The following is a 23752-nucleotide window of genomic DNA, read 5'->3' as shown; positions in this document are numbered from 1 at the left end:
CTCTCAGCCCGGTGTTGCCATAAACCATGATCCGCGGCACAGTCAGGCCACTGCCCTCCAGCAGGGACCCAACAAGCGGCAGATCCGGGGAGACTCCCTTCCTCCCCCAGGAGGAGCGGCGCAGAAGCGCACCGCAGGGATCTGCTGGGTTTGGAGACTCCACCCGGGGTCGGGTGCCAGAGATAGAAACGCTCGGTCACAGGCCGGGTGAGCACGGAGTGTGGCCAGGGACAGGGGAGACGGGAGTGACTGACTGCTTTTCTCTGGGGGCTCACTGAGGAGTGGGGCCCCAAGTTCTCGGCTCCTCTGGGGCAGAGATTGGGAGGCCGCCATTTTCAATCTCGTCCTCCAAAGCTGTACGGAAAGCTTGCAGGGAACAAAAGCTCCCGAGAGCAAACCCGAGCAGATTACATAGCCCGGACTGGCAAGGGTGGGGCAATTCCGCCTCCGGCAAAGACATTTGGGAACCACGGCAATAGGCCCCTCCCCCAGAAGATCAGCAAGAAGAGCCAGCCAAGACGAAGTTTACTGATCAATGAGAATGGCAGAATTCCAGAGCTAGGGGAATAATGCACGTAGAATTCATGGCTTTTTAACCATGATTCTTTAGTCTTTCAAAGTTAGTTTTTTTTAACTTTTTTTTTTTTGAATTTTTCTTTTTCCCTTCTTCAACCAACATCTTATAAATCCCTTTTTTAAAATACATTTTTATTTTTCATTTTTAGAGTCATATTCTATCCCTTCATAGTAGTTACCCTTATTTTTGGCATTTAAGTTGTTCTCTCTTTAAAATTTTGAGATAGTTTCTTCTAACAGATCAAAATATACCCTAAATCTCTAGAGTATGGCTTTGTTCTAGTTTCCTGCCTTATCACATTCTCTCCCTTTCTTTTTCTTTTAAATCCTCTTCTTTCTTTTTTCAACCAACTTATCAATTCCTTTTATAAAATTTTTTATAATTTTCATCTTTACATTCATATTCCATCCCTTCATCGTATTAATCCTTATTTTTGTACATATATAAGTTTTTCCTTCTTTAAAATTATGGGAGGCACTTTCTTCTAACAGACCAAAATACACCCAAACTCTAGTGTGTGGCACTGATCTATGTACCAGCCTGATCATATTTGATCATATTCTGTTCTTTTTTTTGTTTTGTTCTGTTTTTGTTTGTTTTCATCTTTTTCTTTTTTTCTGTTTTTCTTTTTTCTTCCTTTCCCTTTCTTTTCCCCTGGTTTAAGGTCTTTTCTGATTTGTTTAGAGTATATTTTCTGGGGACGTTGTTACCCTGGTAGCATTTTGTTCTCTCATTCATCTATTCTCCTCTGGACAAAATGACAAGATGGAAAAAAATCACCTCAAAAAAAAGAACAAGAGGCAGTACTGACTGCCAGGGACCTACTCAATATGGACATTAGTAGGATGTCGGAACTAGAGTTCAGAATGATGATTTTAAAGATACTAGCTGGGCTTGAAAAAAGCATGGAAGTTATTAGAGAAACCCTTTCTGGAGAAATAAAAGAACTAAAATCTAACCAAGTCATAATCAAAAAGGCTATTAATGAGGTACAATCAAAAATGGGGGTGCTAACTGCTAGGATAAATGAGGCAGAAGAGAGAATCAGTGATATAGAAGACCAAATGGTGGAAAACAAAGAAGCTGAGAAAAAGAGAGATAAACAACTACTGGATCATGAGGGCAGATTTCGAGAGATAAGCGATACCATAAGACAAAACAACATTAGAATAATTGGGATCCCAGAAGAAGAAGAAAGAGAGAGAGGGGTAGAAGGTATATTGGAGCAAATTATAGCAGAGAACTTCCCTAATTTGGGGAAGGAAACAGGCATCAAAATCCAGGAGGCACAGAGAACCCCCCTCAAAATCAATAAAAATAGGTCAACACCCCGACATCTAATAGTAAAACTTACAAGTCTCAGAGACAAAGAGAAAATCCTGAAAGCAGCTTGGGAGAAGAGATCTGTAACCTACAATGGTAGAAACATTAGATTGGCAACAGACCTATCCACAGAGACATGGCAGGCCAGAAAGGACTGGCATGATATATTCAGAGCATTAAATGAGAAAAACATGCAGCCAAGAATACTATATCCAGCTAGGCTGTCATTGAAAATAGAAGGAGAGATAAAAAGCTTCCAGGACAAACAAAAACTAAAGGAATTTGCAAACATGAAACCAGCCCTACAAGAAATATTGAAAGGGGTCCTCTAAGCAAAGAGAGAGCCTAAAAGCAACATAGACTAGAAAGGAACACAGACAATATACAGCAACAGTCACCTTACAGGCAATACAATGGCACTAAATTCCTATCTTTCAATAGTTACCCTGAATGTAAGTGGGCTAAATGCCCCTTTATCAGACTGTATAAAAAAACAAGACCCAGCATGGGAGAAGATATTTGCAAATGACATATCAGATAAAGGGCTAGTATCCAAAATCTATAAAGAACTCATCAAACTCAACACCCAAAGAACAAAGAATCCAGTCAAGAAATGGGCAGAAGACATGAACAGACATTTTTCCAAAGAAGACATCCAAATGGACAACAGACACATGAAAAAGTGCTCAATATCACTCGGCATCAGGGAAATCCAAATCAAAACCTCAATGAGATACCACCTCACACCAGTCAGAATGGCTAAAATTAACAAGTCAGGAAACGACAGATGTTGGCGGGGATGCGGAGAAAGGGGAACCCTCCTACACTGTTGGTGGGAATGCAAGCTGGTGCAGCCACTCTGGAAAACTGTATGGAGGTTCCTCAAAAAGTTGAAAATAGAGCTACCATACAACCCAGCAACTGCACTAATGGGTATTTACCCCAAAGATACAAATGTAGGGATCCAAAGGGGTATGTGCACCCCGAAGTTTATAGCAGCAATGTCCACAATAGCCAAACTGTGGAAAGAGCCAAGATGTCCATCGACAGATGAATGGATAAAGAAGATGTGGTATATATATACAATGGAATATTATGCAGCCATCAAAAGAAATGAGATCTTGCCATTTGCAATGATGTGGTTGGAACTGGAGGGTGTTATGCTGAGCGAAATAAGTCAATCAGAGAAAGACATGTATCATATGACCTCACTGATATGAGGAATTCTTAATCTCAGGAAACAAAGTGAGATTGGGGTGGCTGGGTATAGGCATTGGGGAGGGTATGTGCTATGGTGAGCGCTGTGAATTGTGCAAGACTGGTAAATCACAGATCTGTACCTCTGAAACAAATAATACAATATATGTTAAAAAAAAAAAAGAAGAAGAAGAAGATAGCAGGAGGGGAAGAATGAAGGGGGGGAAATCGGAGGGGAAGACGAACCATGAGAGATGATGGACTGTGAAAAACAAATGAGGGTTCTAGAGGGGAGGGGAGTGGGAGGATGGGTTAGCCTGGTGATGGGTATTAAATAGGGCACGTATTGCATGGAGCACTGGGTGTTATGCACAAACAATGAATCATGGAACACTACATCAAAAACTAATGATGTAGTGTATGGTGATTAACATAAAAATAAAAAAGGGAAAAAAAAATAACACATTCCAAGTCACAAAGCAAATCTCAGAAGTACCCCCAAAACCAATATCAATGCATGCCACATTTTCTAAACAAAACTCAAGTAAATTAGAAATAGCCAAGATACCAACCTCCCCACCCCTACATCAAGAGAAATGTAAAACATACTTCTAAATAACTCATGGAATAAAGAAATCAAAATAGAATTTTTTTAAATATGAGGGCAGGGTTTTTGGTTATTTTGTCCACTGATGAATTCATAAAACCTAGAATAGTGCCTGGCATATACAGGTTTGTTGAATTAAGGAAGGAATGAATAAATGAACAAGTTAAATGATAATAAATGTACATGATTTTATTATAAAAGAAATAAGACTGGAAATGATTGAGTTAAACATTCAACAACACAAAACAGAGAAAGTCCAAAGAAAGAAGGAGGAAGGGGGGCACCTGGATGCCTCAGTCAGTTAAGCATCCAACTCTTGGTTTTGGCTCAGGTCATGGGCTCAGGGTTGTGAGATCAAGCCCCTCATCTCCACGCTCAGTATGGAGTCTGCTTAAGATTCTCTCCCTCTCCCTCTGCCCCTACCCCTGCTCATGCTCTCTTTCTCAAATAAATAATAAAATCTTAAAAAAAAAAAAAAGAAAGAAAGAAGAAGAAAGGGAGAAAGAAGTAATATAAGATGGGAATAAATGAAATAGAAGACAAACAACAGAAAGGTAAATTAAACCAAAATCTGTTTTTTTTGAAAAGACCAAAAAAATAAACATCTGCCATACTGATCATATATTTTAAAAAAAGATGACACAAACAATATTTGGAATCACAAAGGCAATAATACAGTTGCAGATGCAACAAAGATTAGGAATTTCAAAGACAATTCTATGAAGAATTTCATACTGATAAATTTGAAAATACGCACAAAATGGACAACTTCCTAGGAAAATATAATTTAGCAACACAGAATCAAGAAGATAAAACCCTGACTAGAACAGAACCAGTAAAAAGAATTCCAAAATTAAAAAGCCACCCACAAAAACCCAGCAGGTGGCTCAGACATTTTTTAAATGAGTTGTATCAGACTTTGAAGAAACAAATAATCTTGCTTTTTGATAATATATTGCAGAAAATAAAAAAGAAGGAACAGTCTGAACTAATGACATGCAGCTTTTAGAATCTTGGCACCAAAACCAGACACACAGGACAAGAAAAAGAAAACCTCTGGTCCAGCCTCACTCATAAACATAGATGCAAATATCCTAAATAAAATATAAGCAAACCAAATATGGCAACATGCAAAAATAATACATAATGACCGTCTTGGCTTTCAGTGGGAATGCATGTGCAGTTTAACTTCAGAGCTCTATCACTGGAGATCCTTACATTCAAAGGTTAGAGGAGAAAAGCCACAAGATTGAGTCAACTCAATAAAAACTCAAGAAAAAGCATTGGAAAATTTAAGTATCCTAGCAAAACAGGAACAGAAGGGAACTTCTTTTTACCTGATAAATGGTCTCAACAACAACAAAACAGAAAAAAAAACACAGCAAATTTCCTATTTATGGATAAAATATTGAAAGCATTCCATTTAAAATCAGAAATAAAATACAAGCTTACATTTTTAGTGAACATGGTACTAAGGACACTGGCTATACAGTAGGATAAGAAAACAAATAAAATACAAAAATTAGAAAAAAAAAAACTGTCATTGTTTGCAGAAAATGTGACTGTCTACTGCACAGAAAATGGAAGAGGCACTCCCATTTCTGGCAGTGTGGTACACAAAATGTGGAGTAGACCCCTTCCAAGCATGGAAACCACATTACTTCTTGGAAAAATATATGAAATACCATCTTCTTTAAGTATGCCTGAACCAGCACTACAATAAGGAAAGAACCAATTCCAATAAATGTACCAATCTACCAGTTCTAAGTAAGTAGGCAACTACTAACAATCAAAAATTGTTAGACCTACATGAGAAATTGATAAATTCAATATTTAACTGTCATCATTAAACTCTAATCCTTTTCTCATTGCTTTTCAGCCCATGAGTTTTTTGGAAGACATTTTTTTAATTTTAAAGGTAAGGAGGTAGTTTTGATAACCCTTAAAAATCATTTCTAAGTTAACTGCATGGTGTTCAGGAAATGTGATTTTCATAATATAAATTCTGTAAAACATGTTCAGACTTGCCTCCTGCTTGAGACATTGTTGATTTTCATAAATGTCCCATCACAGGGGAGATTTCAATATAGCACAGTCAGTGGCTGATAATGCAAGAAGGCAAAACTTCACCAGATTACAGAAAACATGAAAACCGCAATTAGCACACTTTATCTAATAGATTGATAGAGAACCCTGCAGCACTTCTACAAAATACACACCAGAGCCATGTTTCACAAGTTCTATCAAACCACCAAAACAATGCCAATGGTTATCAAAGAATGCCACAGTCATAGTAAAAACAAGCTACAGACTGGAAGAAGATATTTGCAATGCATAGAACTCACAAGGATAGTATCCACAATATATAAAGAATTCCTGTAAATCAATAGGCAAACAATTCAACAAGAAAATGAGCAAACTAGAAGAACAATCAATTCACATGGACAATAAACACAGGAAGAGATGCTCATTCTTATTAGTAACCCAGAAAATGTAAAATAAAACCATCTTATAGAAAACCAGGAAAATTGGTCCCTGCTGCACTCTATACATGAAAATAAATTCCAGGTAGTTTCAAGATTCACGTAGAAAAGTAATCATTAAAAAATTTTAGGAAGGGCGCCTGGGTGGCTCAGTTGGTTAAGCAACTGCCTTTGGCTCGGGTCATGATCCTGGAGTCCCGGGATCGAGTCCCGCATTGGGCTCCCTGCTCAGCGAGGAGCCTGCTTCTCCCTCTGACCCTCCCCCCTCTCATGTACTCTCTCTCATTCTCGCTCTCTCAAATAAATAAATAAATCTTTAAAAAAATTTTAGGAAAAAATGGAATATCTTTATGATCTTACAGGTTAGAGAAAGATTTCTTAAATAAAACACAAAGAGGCATAAATCCAAAGAAAACAAAAAAATGACTACATTTAAATTAAAGACTGATGAAACACCATTTAATAATTATCAATTGGTAAAATTTAAATTCTGCTATTGGCAAGAATGGGTAGGGATGTATAAATTAGTAGGAGCATAAATTAGTTCAGTCATTTTAGAGAACAATCTGATTATATCCTATAAAGATGTGTAACTCCTAGGAGTAAGTAATTCTATTCCTAGAGAAATTCCTACATAAATGCTCCCAGACACATGTGTCAGAAGATTCATAAGTACATCACTGATAGCAGAAAACAAAGAATCAACCTCAGAGGATAGATAAATGCCAGTATACTAATATAAGGAATATGGTAATTCAGTTTCAATGAATGTACTCGAGGTACATATATCAAAATGATCTATCTAAAAAACAATGCTGAGCAAAAAAGTAAGCAACAAAATCATATGTATAGTATGATACCATTTAGATCGAGTTTACAAATGTGCAAAAAATACTGTAGAGTATTTGTGTGCATGTACATTAAATAAAAGCACACAAATATCCATGAAAATAGTAAACACAAACTTCAGAATATTAGTAACCTCTAAGAAGAGAAGGAGCAAAAATGTCAGAGAAAGGGCTTCATTTATATTTGTAATGACATTTACAAAAAAGAGATCTGAAGCAAATATGACAAAATGTGCTTTATGACAAAACTATGTCTTGGTTACATAGGTACTCATTAGTTTACACCTTAAATTCTTCAGTGTGTTCAAAGTATTTCACAACTTTAAAAGCCTATTATCACACAAAGCAGAAATTCCTCATTTAATGTTTCTAGCAATATCCATATTACCTTCTATTTGATCACTTCCAGAAGTGGGGAGCTCACTACAATAGAAGATTACTTATTCAGAATACCCAGAATCTGACCCGACAAGGATGTGTGCTATTTTTGTAATTTTTCAGTCTTAGATCCAAACAAGCAAAAAGATTGGGGCGGGGGGGGGGGGGGGGGGGGGGAAGGTGGGGGAACTCATTGCATAGAATACATTTGCAGAATTGCAATTAAATATTTCAGAGCATTAGCTTCTTGCCAGAATACATAAATGTCTGAAATCCCTCATGACTCCTGAATTATTAAGATTGCCATCATCGATCACAATCTACATCCGCCCCTGTCCATGTGCTTTCTGTGACATCACCACCCAGTCCTTCCCAGTTCAGCAGGTCACACTCACCATGTGCAATGACAGCAGCTCCTTCTTTACTTGCTATAAGGCATGGTTTTTAAATGGGCAGGCATAAAATAATGCTCTTTTTAGAACAGTCCTGTCATTGGAAGCTTCTGGTATTTACAAAGTTCTCAAAAAAAACCCAGCCTTTTACTGAACTTTGTGATGCAGCCAATTCTGTTGGTGGGCAGATTTGACTGTTAAAAAAGTTCTTCCCCGAGGAATCTGAAATCTGTCTTCCCTGAAACTTTTACCACTTGGACTGATTCTGCCCTTGGAAACCCCCCCGAGTGAGCTTCTCTAGCAAGAATAAGTGTGTGTGATTGTGTGTGTGTGTGTGTGTTATATACCCTATACATATTTCATATACATATTTTCAATTGCACCCCATGTTTTCTATGCTTTAGAGGAAATCTATTTCTGAGTCTACCAAGATTCAGATATGAGGGAACTGTAGGCAAAGAAACCTTAGATTATAATAAGAATTATCTGAAAAATACATACACATTAAGGTAGTTATGTTTTTAAAACTTACCTACTTAAAGTAATTGAAATTGGAATATCAATTGCCTGTCACTTCTGGGAAAATCGTACCTTTCGTTAAGAAACATAATTTTGCTAACAGATTGTTCATCATTATGGCTTTTATACAGTTGGAATCCAACAAAGTTTCATTGAAAAAAATTATGACACTTTATTTTCTTAAGAGCTGGTGATTTATGAGGACCACTTAGTAGGCATATAGGGCATATTTTATTGGGAATGAGATTCTGTGATGAGATTTTCTTATAGGGGGTGGACTCTGGGTGATTGATATGCAGATAGTTTTTCTATGAACTATTATAACTTTAATAGAGGGAAAATCAAACCTTAATTAATGTCCTCTGTCCATGACAGAGGGAAGAGGGAGAGGAAAAAAAAAAAAGGAAAGAAAAGCAGGAAAAGAGGATGGCAGAGAGGGAAAAAAAACCCATCCTAGACAAACAGAAAAGATACAAGGGTGCCAGAACTCCAACCCCAGGCTTCCCAGCCAAGAACCCCAGGGTGCCTTCTCCTCGTCACCCTCCTGCATCGTATCAGTCTGCCCACACAAAGGGAGGGCCAGGCCAAGCCCTCAGCCAGATGTGGCCATCTACAGAGCTGGTCTTCCAGAGGGGTGTACAATACAAGCTCACTTCTGAGTACCCCAATTCACGCACTATTACATCTGCTTCATCTATGCCTAATACTATATAAACAACTATAAATTCTTACAAATTCAGTCTCTATGGTTTTTGGCCACTCTATGGCTTCCTAAGTAGATATTAAAGGAATTCTCCAAAACCTATCATAACTGTTGGTTTTTCCTCTTAAGTCCTGGTGTTTTAGTTTCTTTAGTCCAGCCCTGAGAAGAGGTCTGTGTTTAATTTAAAACAATCTCTTCTGCCCGAACCCCAAGCTCCCTTCTTTCTACGCATTTAAGATCACAAGCCCCTATAGCTCCTACCAACAGTCAAATGCTGCCAGGTCACTGAGGTTCCCAAAGCCCTTTGGCTTGGGAAGGAGAGAGTGCCTTGGATCCTGCTCAAGGGTTTGGCCTGGTCCTACACTGACACTGTGCCCCATGCTTTCTGAGGGAGATCCAGGGTGCCATGGAAAGAGGGGTTTCCTGGGGCTCAGGGACACTGTGTTCTATGCTGACTCTGTTACTGCCTGGCCAGTTATATGACCCTGGAAATATTACTGAACTTAACTTTCCAATTCATAAAGCAATTTTGTACGCATTACCTACCTCATCTGCTCCTCACAAAAACTCGACCAGTAGGACAAATATATCCCTTATGTCTCTGTTGAAAACCCTGCAGTGGCTGCTCATCTCATGGAGAATAAAGTTCCCCCTGTGGCCAAAAAGGCCCTACAGGATCCTGCCTCCAGCCACCTCTCAGATCTCATCCCCTCCCACTCTCCCTTTGCTCTTTCTGTTACTGTCACCCTGACCTCCTGACTGTTCCTCAAACACACCAAGAAGATTCCTGCCTGAGGGCCTTTGCATTTACTGTTTTCTCAGCCTGTATACTCTCTCCCCAGGTATCCATACTGTTGGCTTTCTCACTTCATGATGGTGTCTGCTCAAACATTACCTTATCAGAGATCTTCCTTGTCCACCCTATTAAAAAACAGGACCTTTCCCTCCACCTCCTGTCCCATTTCTCTCTGTCCCCATACTCTGCTTTATCTTTCTTCTGAGCACTCATCACCCTCTGACACACTGCATGTTTACGAGTTTGTCTCTGTTGTCTGTCCTCCTCCCACCAGCGTGGAAGTTCCTTGAAAACAGGCACTTTTCTTCGCTCCCTGCTGTGATCCCGTGATCTAGAACAGTGCCCAGCCTGTAGTAAACATTCAAGAAACAGTTTATATTTGAGTTGATGGCGTTACCTCCTCAGGTATGTGTGAGGGAGAGGCGAGTCAGGGAGGGTACATAACTTGCTCCAGGATGTGGAGCTAGTAACTGCTGCAACCCTCATTCCTCTCCCTGAAAGCTGGAAGACCCGGGCTCCACTACCAACTCCTGCACTTACCAGCCAGATGACCTTGTCCACTCTGGACCTGGAATTTCACTTAACAAGACAGCTTTTCAAATCTGTATAGCTGCACAATGTACGTAATTCATTTAGGTTCAGATCTTGTTTATTTTTCACAGTCACACCAGCCTGTGTGTCACATACGATGGGTGTTGCTCCTAGCAGCTCAGGGAAGTCAAAGGCCTCCTCCCCAGGCCGAGGCAGTTAGGAAGTGGCAGAAGCAAGTCTCTGACCCAGTTTGGGGCTCTGAGGCCTTCTGCAAACCTAACGTGTCCCCAGATTTTTTTCCCCCAGACAATGCTCTGATGATCCATGTATCTTCGGGGCTTATCTTTGAAACACTGTCCACCACTGCCAGTCTCCCCAGCCTCCCACTGGTTTCTCCTTCCTCTGAACAGATGGCATATATGAAATTCACACCATGCTGTGTGATGCTGTTAAACTGTCTTGTGTTCATTTTATTCTAAATGATATATTCTAAATAGCAAAGATATTTATCGACAAAGACATCCCTATTTTGTCTATGTCTATGTTTCAAATACCATCTAAATGTCACATTTATATCTCTGGCCCAGACTTCTCTTCTGAGTTCTGGACCCAACTGCCAAAATGACCTCTCTGCATGGACAGTCTATATAAACACCTTGATTCAGTCTGTACAAAACTGAACTCAGCATCTTTCCCCAACTGCCTCTCCTCCTGTCTTCTCCACCTCAGTAAATATAATCACCACCTCCCAGCTATTCAAATGAGACACCTGCGTGTGGCTCTTACCTGTTTCTCTAACCAAACCTGGTGAACTCTACCTGCTACGTATCTAGAGTTGTATCTTCTCCTCCTTCTTTGGCCTAAAAGATACTGTCATCACTGATGTCCCCATACTTGGCATTACTTACCCAGTATTCCACATAGCAGCCAGAGCATCTTAAAAATGCAAATCTGATCATGGAGTGTCCCTGCTTTTCAAATCTTTCAGTGACTTCCCGTTGGTCTTAAGACAAAGGCCAAGCCCTCCGCCAGGCCTACAGAGCTCCTTTAGCCCCCATCTAAGCCCCTGCTCTCAACAGGACATTCCACAGTGTGCCCTTTTCCTTGACTAATAAGCAGGTTCCCTGTTCAGTTACATAGAGATTCAGGGCATGTGCCCTGGTGTCAGACTGCCCAGGTGTCAAGGGTCCCCTGGGTCACCCAAGGTCACCCAACACCCTGTGACCTTAGTTATAGTACTTAAACTCTCTCTCAATTTCCTGACCTGTAATATGGAGATCATCAAGGTACCTACCTTGTGAGCTCCATGCTGTAAAAGTTAAAAGTGCTTCAAACAGGGCCTGGCACTTAAGAAGGCACATAAGACACATTAGCTATTCTTAGCTCCTCTCTCCCCGGTTCCCCCCAACTTTTGCTCAGCTTTTCCGTCTTCGTTAAATGTCAATTCATCAGCAAAGCTTCTTCAACTCTTCAGAGTAGGCTAGTACACAGTCCCATACCCTTGTGTCGCTGGGTGAAATCAGGATGTAAGTAATTATTTCCTTATTCAAAGTCTGTCTTCTTCACAAACTGTAATCTTCACAAAGGCAGAGATCAAGTCCATCTCATTCACTTTTCCATCCACAGTTCCTAGCATAGTGTCTGGCATAGAGCAGGTGCTCAATAAATACTGAGTAAGTTATTCAATAAATATCACTTGGGATCGTTTGCAAATCTCCTCTAGTTCGGCTTTTCCACAAGCCTCCACTTAGGTACCATACTTAGTACGATTAACGAAATGTATTGACCCCCACCCACAAAAGTTGCTGGTGTTCCCCAAATCCATTCTCCTTTTTCAGTGTCGGAGCTCCTGGTTTTAGCTGGGTCTGTAGATGTCGAGAAGAAAAGCTCCCTTTCCCGGCCTCCCTTTCCATGAAGAGTGGCCATTGCCTAAATTCTGGCTCATGAAATACGAATAGATGTCACATGTACAACTGCTGGATCGTGCCTTTAAAAGGAAGGACGGTGCCCTTCCCTTTGACGGTCCCCCTTCCCTGAAGCATATTCTTGATCAAAATATTTTTAATTTCAACTCTTTCCAAGTATTTAAACCTCTCCACTGTTATAACCATTGAGCCCAGGAAGGGATCAATATTGAGCCACACTCAGATTCCATTCAAGTGAGGGTTTGGCAACCAACCAGAGGACTCTAGGAAAGCCACGAGAGGGCTTGAAACTCCTCCCCAGCATCCCCACCCTCTGAGCTTACCTTACTGTCTTTACTCACATTCATGGTTCTGAATTCACATATAATTTGACAAATCTCTTTGAGAATCTATATTTTCTGCAAGCAATACATTTAGGGCAAATGAGTGACCCACCACCATTATCACTTCCCTCCTTCTCTGTCCTCTCTGCACTGTCAGGGTGATCTGAGTGTGAGAAATTCTGGGGGTGCCCAAACCTCAAAAGAGAGGTAGGGGTACAGTTCCAGTGCCTTTAGCTGGTAGCTAGAGCTCATAACCCCAACCTAACTGTTCTGTAAGGACAGGAAGCATCGTGAGCCAGCAGGTATGGGCCATGGAAGAAAATGCAGAGAAGAAGGGATGGGGTAGGTGAGGGTCCACAGGTCAGGGACAGTGGTGGGAACTGGAAAAGTTACAGAATGAGAGTGAGAATGTGCTGGAGGGCAGGACCTTGAACATCTGCCATGTTGCATGAGCTGAGCTGGGGAGCTGGGTTGAAGACTCAGTGGTGGAGCAGAAATAATGGCCAGGGGATGGGTAGTGAGACGGCAAATGAAGAAAGGTGCTCAGAAGAGGTGAGAAGTTGAAAGTGAGACCAGTGTGATTAGAAGTTTTCCCTAAAGATGGGAAGACCTTCATGAAAGCCCAAGATTACAGAGGCTTTGACTCTAGAACGCTGGGCCAACCTGTAACAGGTGATTGACGTGGAGAGCAAGGACAGGTCCCAGCTGCTGAAAGAGCTCCCCAGAGATGTGAATGGCATAGCTGGCTCTGCATGGAGAAGGGTGCCTGGCACTCAGGACTCTTCTCTGTCCGTGACACAGGGCAGAGATGACCGAGAACACTTAAGCCTTTCATAAATAGTTTACACAGCACTGAGAACTAGCTGCATCCTCCCTTTTCCAAAAGAACAGTTTGATTTTATAGTTTCTTTCACATAAACAGTCTTGTTAATGTGAGTTGGCAAGGGAGACCTCAAAGAGAGAAGGCAGTGGTTAAACAGGAGCTAGAAGAATCTTGCCAAATTATTTTCGTATTTGCCTCCTGTAACCAAAGATGAAAACCCTCTCAACAATGTAAGCTTCGTGCTTACAAGGACTACAAGAGTCAAAGAATGGCCTATTTATCAAGGACTACGGATAAGATATGGCACACAGTGGGGTCACACTAATCATTTGTAGACTGACTTGGTAGATGGGATTTTGGACTCCTAGGGCAAATTCTAACCACAAGCGGATAAAGAAAACCAAAAAGCTGGGAGTCATGTTCTTATCAATTCTGTTGAAAGAAAAAATAAATAAATAAACAGGCCCAGAGATAACAGCTGCAGGTCTCATAAACGTAGCACACTTGCATTTACTGACCAATTCCCCAATACCAGCTCCTCCCTCGAAAGCCAAGTTCTCATTTGAAATGGAGGGAATCCAGGCAATGCCTATACATGCTCAAAAATGTTAGTGCTTCCTCTCAGCCATTTGGTGGCTTTAAAAAAAAAATGTACACATAATCATCACCCACCAGACAATACACATTAGAATGTAGATGAGCTTCTTTGGGCCCTCCCCGTGATTTGTGATATTCCCAAGTTCCTCCTCTGGATATTCCTTGAAATCAATTAGCCTAAAAATGCACTTCTGATCCAAACAAAACTGCTTATAAACTGGTTCTTTGAGCTGGATGGGCTTTGCAGAGGTGATACTGTCCAAGTTGCTGCTTCCAAGCATGCTGCCATCAGCCTGAGCTAAAGATAAGGACCTACGGACAGCCCTTAAATAGTTGTTTCTTAAATGTAATGAAAACGTCACACTGAGATACAGCCAGGTCCTATGCTAGAAGCCAAAGACACAAGGAGGTCAAACAGAAGACCTGCCCTCAAAGAGATTTAATTCTTGGGGGATAGGAATATCAATTAATGCTTAAAAAGTCTATAGAAAAGCCCCTCCTAAAAGGAATATACAGATTGTTATAAGGGTTGGAGTGGGTTGAAGTGTGACTCCCAAAACCATCCGTCCAAGTCCCAACCCCTGGAACCTGTGAATGTGACTTTATTTGGGAAAAGGGCCTTTGCAGATGTAACTGAGCTAAAGATCCTAAGATGAGATCATCTTGGATTTAGCGTGGGGACCTAAAGCCAATGACCAGTGTCGTTATAGAAGTCAGGAGGGGCAAGGACACAGACACAGGGGAGAAAGCCAAGTGAAGACAGAGGCAGACACTGGAGTGAGGCGGCCACAAGCCAAGGAATGCCTGGAGCCACCAGAAGCTGGATGAGGCAAGGACAGGTTCTCAGAGCCTTCAGAGGGAGTGTGACCCTGCCAAAACCTCTATGTTGGACTTCTGACTTCTAGAACCATGAGAGAATAAATTTCTGTTGTTTGAAGCCACCCATTTCGCAGTAATTTGTTACAACAGCCCTGGAATATAAATACAAAGGCCAACAGCTAAGTCTGCCAGGGGAGTGAGAGATGGCCTCCCAGTGGAGATGACATTAGCCCTAAGTTTTCTAGACAAGAAGGAGTGCGCTGGATGAAAACAGGGAGAGCATCTTCCAAGCAAAGAGACTTGTATGCCCAAAGTCACTGAGGCATGATTCAGCAAGACATACTCAGAGCACTGCAAGTAGTTGGGAAACGTTTGGCAGAGCAGCTCCATGTGGGAGAGCGGGAGATGCAGTTGGAGTGGTGGGTCCTGGAGGGCCTTGCGGGTAAAGCCAAGAAGCTTGAAAAGAATCCTGAACACTCTGGAGCGCATTAGAGGATTTTAAGCAAGGGAGTGTCATAATCAGATTTGCGTTCTGGACAGATCCCTCTGACACAGCTGGAAGGGGGCCTGACAAGGGAGAGGGGGTCACTGAAGAGGTCCAGGCAAGAGGTAATGAGGGCCTGAACTCAGAGGCTAAAGAAGAAGAGATAAATCCTGGACTTTAAGTCCACCCTGGCAGACAGGGGTTCATCGGATATGAGGGTGAGGGGAAGAGAGCAACTGCAGATGGCTCCAGGGTTTCTGGCTTATACAACTCAATCCTTCAAAATCGGTGTCATCTAACAAGCATAGGACACATGCAATTATTCTTGTTTTAGTTTCTTACTTATTTTTTAACCTACGGATACAGATATCAGATAAACTTTAGTGTTCGAAGGTTACTTTGTGTCTCCAACTACTTGAAACATGTCCTTCCAGAAAGCAACCAGTCCAGCCATACTTTCCATTTGGGGAAACTCGGGCAGGTGGCTGAGGAGAATGATAACCACAGCCCCCGCCCCCAACCCTGTGTGCCAACATTATAATCAGCGTTGTGACAACACATGAATTAAATTGCCAAGAGGGGTCAGTGCAAGGAGGCAAGGTTTATGGAACTTCCTGGAAGAAAGATGGAAGATGACACATGGTGGGCTCTAGGGAACTGGGAACTCCTGGCTTGTTTATGGAACAGTTGTTAGCAAGTCCCCTCTGGCATGACTCACCCTGGCAGCCCCACCACCTTCCAGATTTCAAGTGGCCAGACTCCCCTGATGGTTCCCAAACAAGGAAAACTCAGACTGACTCCTTCATCCACCATCTACCATCCATGATATTGGCTACAAAAGCCTGGGGGAAGGAGGTGTTCCCAGCTACACCCTTCCCCTCAGGGCTCAGCTGGCCCAAAGACACTAGTCTCATTTTCTTGGGGAGCCACCTCAGGCCCTCCTTTTGTCTGCCAGCTCCTGGCTTCTGCCAAAGAAAGGAGACAGAGGGAGGGATGCTAAAGCCGGAAGAAACAAGATCTAGTATCAGGATCTGGCCCAGCGCCTGCGGACTTTGAGCAACCTCCCTGCTTCACTTAGGCCTGCCAAAATTCTGGCCCATTCCTTCTACTTTCCCACATGTGGATTATCTGCCACTCTATCAGATCACTCTGGAGTGACCTTTGTTTGGCAAAAGTTCAAAGGACACAATCACTTTAGCCAAATTCACATTAGTGCTCCATCTCTGCTCTTAGCCCAAGTCTCTGAGTCCAAGCAAAGGTCAAGAAGAAACCTCAGATAAAGACTCACCCCACTTCCTGCCATCCAAACAGGGATTAAACAAGGACAGAGGAGGCAGGGAGGCTGGCTCCAGGACTTCTAGTGGAGCTGAGGCTATGGCAGGTTGTACACCATGCCCAAGAAACATTAGTCAACCCCCAGGTCTGACAAGCTTGGTGCTACTGCCAGCTTTGTTTTCTGCCTGGGCCTCCAGAGAGCTAGAAATAGCCCTGAAACACTCCATTTATGGGAAAAGGCTAAAAAATATGGAGAATGGGGTTCTAACACGGTGCTTGTTATTATCCATGAGTAATAGTAGCTACAGCCATTCCTTGGCTCCTCCTCCTTCTTCTCCTTTCTCTTTATTCTCTTCCTCCTCCTCCTTCTCCTTCCTTTTAACGAGGTCTACTTATTTTAACTCTGATTAAGAATTTATATTTTTAGAATTTCAAAGGTGCCCAGCTTAGAATCACAGCATGTACTAGTTAGGAGCCTCTATCCTAAATTATGTATGATTGGAAAAGCAAAGACAGGGAAAAGCACAAAATGCATTCCAAATTCAGAGCCCCATTAGATCAGTTTTGGGGCTAATACTGCATTTTCCTGATTTATCAAAGGGTGTGAAGGTGCGCCTAGGTACTACAGGGAGATAAAGTGACTATCGATGGGAACTTCAAGTCAAATGAAAAATGGCACTAAAGAAAGAACATCATATTAAAGTATTTATTGAGGGCTCTTCTGTGGATTAATAATATTTTCCACAGGTCAACACTGTTTGTGTGTACATGTTTTAAAGCTGGGGGAAAAAAAATCAGCATCTCAACAATAAGAAAATCTTTCCCTTTCTCGGAAGTCAGAGTGACACTACTTGCCCTCTAAATTGTTTCCAGAAGTTTAAGTTATCATTTCATACTTTTTTGGTTGATCATTCACCAACCGGGACACATTTCTTCTTGGAACTAAAACCATAGCTCACAATTTGTCCCATTGATTTCCCTGCCAAAAATCGGCCTTAGTTCAAATGATAAAATATCTTCATTGGAGAAGCACTCATGATCCATCCATTGCCCCACAAGCATTTTTCCACATTAATGATGGAGTTGGAAGATGCAGACAGTTCTAGGATTTGATACAAGTTACCCACCCATTCCCAGGATGTGATAAATGGTTCCCTAGCCAGAAGTGAAGCCCGGAGTCTAAGATAATGACCCACCTATACTCTAGAACATGTTCTCCCCATCACACATGCAGGAAGAACAAAGGCCCCCTGCTGTCCCAGAAGAGGCACCCAAGTCAATGGGAAAGTTCTACAACATGGATTCAGTGACCTCACTCACCTTCACTTACGGTGAACAACTGGAGCAGTGGCAAGAAGGGCAATTATCCTCACGCTGCCTCCACTTACCAGTTATGTGTCAGGGCTGTATCCACGTAGTTCCCTCAACAAGCACAACAGAGTGTGCAATTAGGAACCCAGCAACTGAATAAAGACATTAAGCTTCCAGTAATCTCTCCTATTAATATAACCCTCCTGAAAGAATCCAAACCATCCTCCCACTGAAATAAGAAGTACAAACATATCCAACCACAGGATAGGGACTAAGAAACTGTAATACATTCATATGATATATTAATCCAAATAACCCAGAATTCACGGAAAGAAATGAGTGTGTTCATCATATGTTAACTAAAGGGTAAGGGCTAAGAAAAATACAATACATCTACATGATGACATATTAAGCAATTATTGAAATGATGCTCATGAGTTGTATTTAACAAGACTGGGAACTCCTCATGTTCTAAACCTAAGTAAAGAAATAGTGACAGAAAATTAAATATGTAGAACGATTTTTTTAACCATGTGACAATGTAACATTAAAATGGGGCTTACAAGAGTTTTTCTGGGAGATGAAATAATGAATGATTTACTTTCCTTCTTTATATATGACTTCCCTTTTTAGATTTTCTACACTTAGCACATTTTACTTTTATATACTGGAAAAATAAAAGTTATTTAGTTTGACAAAGCCATGGTTTTAGGCAGCTGATGATGAGGATGCTGAAGGAGGGCGTGCTGAGCTGGAAGGTGGCCAGCCATTGCCAGAATTATCATGCTGATTGCTGACCCCTATCTGGACACTGCAGGCACCAGGGGTGGAAGGGCCCAGAGTAGTCCCTGGCTCCACCCAGCATCATATGGTCCAAACCCTCTGGTTATGAGCAAGTTCTTTCATGACTCACTATAGGCCCTGGACTGGTCACTTCCCTTAAAATAATCCAGCTGGCAAAGAGCACACAGTGGTGTTGGGAGGATTAATTCATTCATGTTTATAGACAAGCTCTCTGAGATTCTTGGATGGGAGTCACTTCATGCTAAGGAGTGCGAATAATCGGCTGAGTACATTTCCAGGGCAAACTTCCTGCTGCAATTCTCTAAACTCGATGCAGATGCCCAAATTCAGAACAAAATTTATGTAAGTTGGCTGGTAGACCCTGCACCATTATAATAAAAATGAATTGGATGTCAAATATCTACAGCCAACTGAACACCACGTCTGTCCTTCCTGAGGAATCATGAGGCTGGGTCCAACTCCAGGCCATTGATGAGCAGGACGGCTTCGCCCTAGGTGGGTGGCAACCCTTCCAAGGTTATGTGTATCTCCACCACAGGGATGGAAGTGGTCAAAAGGTGCCATGAAAATCAGTACAGGCCCACCAGCCCTGGACCAAGCAAAAAGAAAGCCAACGTGCAGAAAATCCTGCATGTGGCATCATAATGTTGGGAAAGCATAGTATTGTTGAAGAAAAGCAACAACAGCAGCTCCCCAGATGAGGAACTGACTCTGGCAAATCTGTGGATGAAGAATGGCTCGCGGAGCAGGCTGCCTCTACGCCCAGACCAGCACTGAATTCCAGCTGTGCCGGCTTCTGCCGGTAGCAAACGCCTGGTATGGGGGCTATATGGGAACCATGCAGAAGTCTCCAGTGCTCCTCCAGGCCTGGGATAATGTTTTTCCTTCTCCCACCTCCCACCAGCCAGAGGACAAAGCATGATCATTTCTCAGAGAAAATGAAATGCCCAAGTCAGCCCAGAAGATCTGGAATTGCATTTCAATGTTGTCTTGTAACCACATCTCACGGACTTCAGCTGAAAGCCAAGATAACAGAAATAAGAAAGGCCCCACGGGAGTTGGTTTTGGACATCTTCTTTCAAAGCAGTGTGATTTACAGAGATGACAAGGAGAGAAGGTGAGTTAATTCAAGGATTGCCTCGCTCCCCACATCACCCTGCTCCAGTCTCTGAAACCCAAAGACAGGTAACTAAATTAACATCCTCTGCTTACCTTTCCCACGAAGGGATCCAACTCCTTTCATCTCTGGGGTTGGCACCTCCAAGGACCCAATTCCGATGTATGTTTTACCCTGAACTATCTGGCCTGCTTGGGATAGCAGCATGTCATTCTCCTAGGATGTCATTCTCCTAGTAGCCTATGAATATTAAATATACCTACCGATCTAGTCTTAGATATTAAAAAAAATAGAAACGTGGATCATTGCCTCCTTAGGCATATTACAGATTAAGTTGGCTCTTACACAAACCCAACTCAGAAGTGGTAACCAAGAGAAGTGGAGACTGACATCAGCTTTGCTCTAGACTTGGTGCACATCAGTCATGAAAACCTCACTTGGGCTGCCCCATCTGAAAGAACAGGAGACTACATGGACATACTTCTTTCCAGGAAGGTTGGGAGAACAAACGAGGTAAACACTGAAGGCATGGGGAGTCCTGGGGGAGGCAAGTTAGCATGAATTCACATCACTATTTCTAGCAAATAGAATGCTGACACTTGGTTTTATTGAACAGATAAAAGCCAACATGTCTACATGGTAATGATCTGAGAGAGAGAGAAAAAGAACCCAGCATGCTCCAGGTTTTGAAAGGAAGGAAACCTACCTCACTGGAACAGAGCAAAAACCAAACCTTGGCAAGCCAGGGTACAGGGGACACAGAAAGGGGGTGTATTCAAGATGTGGTGTTTCCTCAGTGACCTCCAAGATGGAGGCAGGAGATCCAGAACAGAAGGCACAGAAACAACCCTAAGACACCTCCAAACAGGGGATACAAGGGTATGGAGTATGTTCCCCATCCTATCACCTATCCTCTCCCAAAATGGAGTCCATCCAAAGTCCTTGGAAATTCCCAAGAGTCGCTTTGGGGATGACAAACCCAACAGTCATATAACAAAAAGAGCTGTGGCATAGAAGGTGGAGACATGTATTAATGTCAGAGAAAGGGTTATCACCAGGGCCAGGCCTCTTCCTGTTTCCTCTCAGATCTGCCCATCATTTGCTCTGATACGTAATGTAGGAGCAGTGGTCCCTGACTCCCTCACCAACTGCCTTCAGGCTAGAATCAGCCAATGCAAGTAATGGTGGCAGACTGGCAGGTGGATGGAAAGGAGAATCCTGGGTATTGCTCCCTCCCATCTATCTGCTTCATGCAATGGCTGCAACTCCACCATGCTTCCAGTACCCTCTGGCCTGCCCTTCCCCGGCTAGTCCCATCTCCCACCATGCAGCTTCCACCATGGTTCCAGTGCCCAGGCAGCCTGTCCCCGCACTCTGGTTAACACCACCTCCCATCTCGGCTCCTCAACCTCCTACTGTTACTTACCTCTGAGTTGCTTCACCGTCCCTGTTGAGCTCGTCAGATTCAGACATCCTTCCAACTAACTTTCCCTCTATTAAATTCCCTCTGCTGAACTCTTGGGCTTTCCAATTTTCTGACTAGATCTTGACTGATGCATTTTAGTACTTAGAACCTCTATACTATTGGTGTCTACCCCAAATCTCCATGGGCCTTACCATACAGTGGGAAGATCCAAATTCCAACTGCCAGTCCCTATACCTCTTGGCCTAAAGACTTGTTTTGGTAGCTTGGGGCTTTTCTGCTATGTGCATGTTGATGGCAGGCCAGAATTACAGGAGGATGCACACATGCACGAACACACACACAAACACACACAGCTCCCCTCCTTGGTGACCCATGGGAGCTCTCTCCTCACTCAGGCAGTAAAACTGTGAAGTGCCTTTTCTAGCTCAGGTCCTGGAATTTCCCAGCAGAAGCAGCTCCAGTTGAACTTGATTGACAAGGCACCCTTTACCGGCTACCTTCCCTCCTCTGTCACTTTGACACCCCACTATGGGGGTTTCAACTCTCAAAATAAATTTTGCCCCTGAATCCTTGGCTCAGGGTCCATATCTGGGGGAACCTTAAGTAAGGACCCTCTTTTCTTTTCTTCTTAGTTCCTTATTCTTCGTGGGAGTGGAGAAAGTCACGTCCAGGGAGAACTCAGTGATGGGACTGCAGACGCTCTGAGTGAGAAGTCCTTGCTCACCAGCTGGAGCACAGCTGAGTGGGCCACAGTGCCGGGGAGAAGACGAGAGGTTCCCGAAACCTCCTCTAGCCTGGGTCATGACTGGTAGGAGAGCATCGTCTTGAGGTCTCTGTTTTCTCTGTCCACAAAAGAGCAATCCCACCTGCTTTCTTTGGGAGCTTTCTTTCTGACCATCTTGTCAAAAGAATCACAGGGAGCCAGAACACCTCCTGACCCTGGAGGAATTTTTTAAACCAACACTCAGTTTTCTGGCCCATGACGGAGAAGAGAGCAGAGGAACCTGAAGGGCTTATGTGTATGCTTCCAGTAAATTCTAGGGAAGTGAAATAATGACCTTGGCCCAGACAGCAAAAGACAAATTTAATTTACATGCTTCAGGCCGTATATGGAAAAATCATTTAGACCGAAAAAAGAAAAGTCTAAACTGCAAGTCAATAGTGGCAAACATCACACATCCCGATGGTATGTGCTGGCCTTCATTTGCTACTCTGCCATTCCAACATTCTCCATCATTGCACATATTTGGGCCTTGTGTTTTCCATGAGGGTCTGGTCTGAAATACCATCCTGAAAGTGCTCAGCCTTCGCTCTGAGGCTAGAGCCTCCACTTCGGCTCCCCCACCACGCTCCTATTGCAAGGGCTGTCCCATCTCTCTAGCTTCTCCTCCATAACACAGTCCTCGGGACTGTCCTTATTTGTAACTTCTTAATTTAGACCTGGGCCAGCAGAAATGTATACAATGAGAGCAGAGGGAAGGTCTTATTTTAGCTAGCACTTCTGATGCTGAGAGTGGGCTGTCAGCTGAAGAGGACCAGAGCCCCCCATCTGATGGCCGGGGCCACCCGAGGAGGCTCTCTTTGGGATGAGTAATTCCCATGCTCCACAAAGGGATATGTTTATGGACACATTCTGTGCTTCTCTGGCTTCCCTCTCTATGCAGCCCAAACCACCCCAGAGACTGTAAGGAAAGCAAAGTCTTCTGCATAAGAGGATGCCTGGTTTATTTTTAAACCCAAGGATTTAAAGGGATGCCCAGAATCAGAAACCCTCGGTCCCCTCCTAACACACACACACACACACACACACGTATGCGGAGAGACAGAGAGAGAGAAAGAAACTGTCAGAGACAGAGGCAGAGACACAGAGAGACTGTCCTGGGGCAGCTGTACTCTAAGGCCAGGAGCGTAGTCAGAGCAGAGCAAGTGTAAGAAGCAGCCAGGGCCAGGCCGCCTGGCACTTTCCTAGCACATGCTTTGCCATAGAATGTTGCCACCCCAAATAAAGTCCTGCAACTTTAAAACTCACTAGCTGTCTCATTAAACTGTTCTGCTCTTGGCCGTATGCTTCACTCTGAAATCTCTATAGAACTTAGGAAGTTCTACATGCGGCGGTTCCCAAACGTTCTCGGTTCACGGCACCCTGAATGTCTCCGTAATTTCTACACAACGCCCTAGGTTAGAAGAAACACTTAACAGTTCTATTTAAAGAGTAGTTGAGTCCAAATAAATTAGTAAGTATTTCCTTAGTATGTCCTCACACATTAGTAGCCATTTGGGAAAAAAATACACACAAATTGAAGGAAAAAATATTTTCTTTCTTTCTCAGCCTTAACGACTTACTAAAAGGATGGGCTCGCCTGCTAGGCACTATCCCACTTCGCCAACCTTGGAGTCAGACTGGACATGAGCCCTCTTGCCTCCTGTTCCACGATGGCTTTGTGTAGAACTGGCACCGCAAGCACTGAGAACTCAACCTCGTGAAGATGGGATG

The 23752-nt window shown here is 42.8% G+C and overlaps 1 protein-coding gene across 3 annotated transcripts in view; it reads right to left on the bottom strand.

Moving 5' to 3' along the window:
- ANO2 (anoctamin 2) overlaps window positions 1-23752 on the bottom strand; it is a 324700-nt gene that overhangs the window by 119724 nt on the left and 181224 nt on the right. The window lies entirely within an intron of this gene.

The sequence above is a fragment of the Neomonachus schauinslandi genome, chromosome 5 (genome assembly GCF_002201575.2).
Source record: "Neomonachus schauinslandi chromosome 5, ASM220157v2, whole genome shotgun sequence".
Classification (NCBI taxonomy): Eukaryota; Metazoa; Chordata; class Mammalia; order Carnivora; family Phocidae; genus Neomonachus; species Neomonachus schauinslandi.
The sequence above is the reverse complement of the archived record's forward strand: the minus strand, read 5'-3'. Positions and strand labels throughout refer to the sequence as shown.